The sequence below is a fragment of the Camarhynchus parvulus genome, chromosome 13, assembly GCF_901933205.1.
Source record: "Camarhynchus parvulus chromosome 13, STF_HiC, whole genome shotgun sequence".
Classification (NCBI taxonomy): Eukaryota; Metazoa; Chordata; class Aves; order Passeriformes; family Thraupidae; genus Camarhynchus; species Camarhynchus parvulus.
In genome coordinates this window covers 7,560,311-7,564,653 of record NC_044583.1, presented here as the reverse complement: position 1 = coordinate 7,564,653, position 4,343 = coordinate 7,560,311, and positions in this window count along the sequence as shown.

Genomic DNA, 4,343 nt, shown 5'->3' with positions numbered 1-4,343 from the left:
TTGTAGCCTAAACTCTCAGGGTCCTTACTCTACTGCAGCAGCTGGTTGGGGAAGTTTTGCATTTTCCTATGGTGTTTAAATATACAGGTGGTGTTGGCTGATTCCAGTCTTTCACTAATCAATACCCCAAATTGTGACCTTGGTAGCAGACTCCAGCAATGGGACTGATGTGTACCTTGGACTGCTTGTCACAGGAAGAAAGTAGAAAATGCTGTATAGACTATAGTGGTTTGGTTTGGTTTGGTTAAATTCTTCCTAACAGTGTCTTGAGCTCTAGGGTTTGCTTCACTTTTCCTGCATTTTCTCACTTTTTATTCAGGATTTTCATTAACAAATGCAGCCAGGAGCTGACCAGTGTCCCCAGGTCAGAGAATGATACCAAAACCACAATGTTATCAGCTTTTCCAAGGAAAAAAAATCGAAAGCTTGAGGCAGGTTCAGTGTCACTCTGTTTAGTAGGTTGACAAACCCTGAGCAGGCAGATTTAAAATGCAGTGTGTGATTTGAGGCTACTGCCAAGATTGAGAACCTGGATTTTACAAGCCTCACTGCACATCACAGGACAGCCTTGACATGAACAAAGACATGTCAGGGTAGTGCATGTAACAGCCAGCCCCCCTTGCCCAAAAACATGACCTGATTTGTTAGGTTTACAGCCTTTCTGAAATATTTATTGCAACCACGAGAGTATGTTGTAAAACGTAGTACAGATATTTTTCTTTGTAAACCTTATGTTTAGGAACTGGAACATTGAGAAGCAGCTTTTTTTTGTGTGTGTTGTAGAAGAATGATCTGGTAACTGCAGGAATCTGAGGCAAAACACATTTAGCTGCAACTTCCTTGTAATGAATTTGCCAATGTAAACAACCGTGTTCCATAAGGCTCTTCCTGTAAACAGCTTCAGAAAATACCCTGAAAAGTAAGATATGTGCTTGCCTGATAGATGATTTAGTCTGGAAATTCCAGTCCTAAAGTGCAGTGTCCATTTAACATCTGATTTAGCTGTAATTTCTCACCCATTGTTTTATCAAAGTATGTGCCTTGAAAGAGAGACTTTTGTTCTTGAATATTTAAATATTTTGATGTTTACTAAAGTTCTTTGTGAGGTCTTCTGTTATTATTGTTGGTTTGGGATTTTTTTAAAATCCAAATTGGGGGATTTCCCGGTTGTGACTAATACTGCAAAATTCAATGACAATCACTTCATGTCAAAAAAAGGGTTTTTCCCTTGCTTATGTTTTTAAAAACACAAAGTCTGAGTCAGACATGTGGAACATAATTGAAATAGCAGACTGGGTTATTTTGTACTTACTGTTTTATCCTATTCTTTTCAAGTTCAGCTCTAAGCCAAGGATCTTGTTCTAGTGGGTAACAGGCATCTCCAAAAGAAACTGGGGGAATATTTTCATAAATAAGATATAGATAAAAGGACCTGATACAGTCATGGGCAAATCTTAGAGTGGTATCCGTGTTGACAACAGATAAGATTTGCAGCACAGAGTGTGACTACAGATATACTTGCAGAATAGGGAGAAAGGCCAGAATTGACCTTTGGAAGAGGAATTGTTACACATCTGTGAGCTTGTGCTGTGGACGAGGAAGATGAAACAGACTTTGACACTCAGACTGATCTTAACCTGGGAAATCCTGCATGGTTTGGGTGCCTATAACCTGTATCACAGCAGCAATGCATGTTATTGTTATCTGGTTAGGGAGGATTCCCTGTTGCCCGAGAACAATCACAGAATAGCAATGGCCTTGGGGACAAGGATCCCTTCCTTTGCAGCTCTCAGGCTGACTCCTGTCATCATCTCAGGCATGTCAGATAATCCTGTGACTTCTGTTTCTTTGTTTGGAAGTGCCATTAACTCAAAAGGTACCACACCTACTTGTGATGTTCTCTGCTCCACAGTCAATAATTGTTAGAATCTCTGATCTCCTGACAGTGAATGTAATGCTTCCATAAGCATCATTTAGTATTTCATCTTCCACAATGGGGCAGCTTTGGCTGACTTCTGACACTATTTCATGAAGAGGTGTGAACTCCTCCTCCCTTTGCAAGTGAGCATTTGGGGTGGGTGGGTACACAGGAAGGGGGTGCATTGCCCAGGGGGCTGGACTGCACTACCTATTTCAGTATTTGTAGAATATAACCTTAGTCCTGGCAGTTATAAATTATTTTCTTAAAACATAGAATCAGCTTAGGACCATAAAGCCTTACTTAGAAATGCTTTTGGGAGTACCTTAAACCAGTAATGGCTACAGCCTTGTACATAGAAAAATATATAAATTTCTTCTAAGAATGTAAATATTCCTAGCTGTACCTACACTGATTCTTACCCTAGGTTTTTTATGGAGAAATGCTTGTTATTTGTAAAATTAAGAATAAAATATCTGAAATTATCTTTAAAATGACTTTTTTTTGGTTAGAAATATATCCTAGTATCTATTGAAAGGCTGTTGATATGAAGTTTCATTGTTTAACAGCCAGTCTGAGATCCCTTGGACTGTCTGTGCCCTGGATCCTCGTGTAAGAGCTCTCTGTGTGCATCCCAATAGCAGCAGGCCTGCAGTGCCCAGGAGCCCAGCAAGAGGTGCCAGCAGCACTTGTGCAACCCAGATGTGCTGCCCAGGATCTGAGCAGAACGAAAGCAGAACAAAATGTGCTTTTAGAATAACTAGCAGGTCAAGAGAAAAGATTCTACCCCTCTACTCTGCTCTTGTGAGACCCCACCTGCCATGCTGTGTCCAGCTCTGGGATCCCCAGCATCAGAAGGACCTGGAGCTGCTGAGTGAGTCCAGAGGAGGCCATGGAGATGCTTTGAGGGCTGGAGCCCCTTTGCTCTGCAGCCACCTGCTCTGTGCTCACCTGGAGAAGAGAAGGCTCCAGAGAATCCTCAGAGCCCCTTCCAGTGCCTAAAGGGGCTCCAGGAGAGTGGGAGAGGGGCTTTGGACAAGGGGATGGAGTGACAGGGTAAGGGGAAATGGCTTCAGACTGACAGAGGGCAGGATTAGATAAGAGATTGAAAAGAAATTATCAACTGTGGAGTGACAAGTGCCTACTGGAACAGGTTGCCCAAACAAGCTGTGGCTGGCCCATCTCTAGAAATATTCAAGGCCAGGTTGGAAGGGTTTAGAGCAACCTGATCTAGTGGAAGGTGTCCCTGCCCACAGCAGGGGTTGGAATGAGATCAGCTTTAATGTCTCTTCCCAAACCAGTCTGTGGTTTCATGTAAAACCCCTGGTGCCTCTAGCAGCCTGTGCACAGTGGTTTTTCTTACATTTGGGGTCATTCTTCTGAACAGAGCCTGGGAGCAGCATTCCAGAAATTCTTGTGCAGAAACAAATGCTTCTGAGAAGAGAAAAAAAAATACAAACAAGAGACTGCACTGTGTAAAGACAGTTGTTTCTGGAGGTGGATGTCCATAGCTGCAGGGAGACAGTTTTTCTGTCTCACTTGCACTGTAGATCTTCAACCTCTTAGGCCAGCAAGTCTTACCTGTGTCGCTTGACTCTTTGCCTGACTTCTAACAAACTACAAGTGTGCTGGCTCCTAGGTCAGCTTTACTTCGAGGCAAGGTAAATAATGAGTGATAAGCAGCAACTGTCCAAGAACACCAGGTAATTGATTAAATTCCTGAAGAAAATACCTTAAAAGCCTGCAGCCACTGAGTGAGCATTCCTGGTAGCAGATGTTGCCTCCTGGAGTGAGCAGCTGTGCAGGAGGGGAATTGCAGACCAGCTGAGGAGGATGTTCCTTGTTCCTGCAAAGCACTTCTGAGAGTCCCAGCTTTTCTCCCCTTGGCTGTGTCAGTGCTGGCTTTCTGCTAGAAGTGAGACTTCTTGAAGTATCTTAATTGTGACCATCTGGAGGGTTCTTTGCCCCTGGGGTGAACCAACTTAATTTCCTTTTGATTTATTCATTAATTGTTCTTAGCCATAAGAACTCTTCAGTGCTCTGATTGCTTTATCCAAGCCAGCAGAGTTCATGTAGCTCCTGCCGTCAATTGCAGAGAGGGTATTGGTCAGAGAGAGCTCTCCTGTCGCGGGACTGCTGCTTCCCCATGAACAAAGTCACTCCCACCATCCCAAGTGCCTTCAGGTCAGATCCCAAGAGGTAAATGACCTTGTGGGAGCTACAGGACCTCCTAGAATCGTTCAGGTGGGAAAAGGTCTCTACAATCATCCAGTCCAGCCATTCCCCAGCACTACCAAGCCCACCGCTAAGCCCCATCCCCAAGTGCCACATCTACACGTCTGTAAAACCCCTCTGGTCCCTCCGGTGCCCAGCCCAAGCGCTTCTGCACCTGTCCGGCTGCAGCTCAGGGGGAAATCGCGGTCGG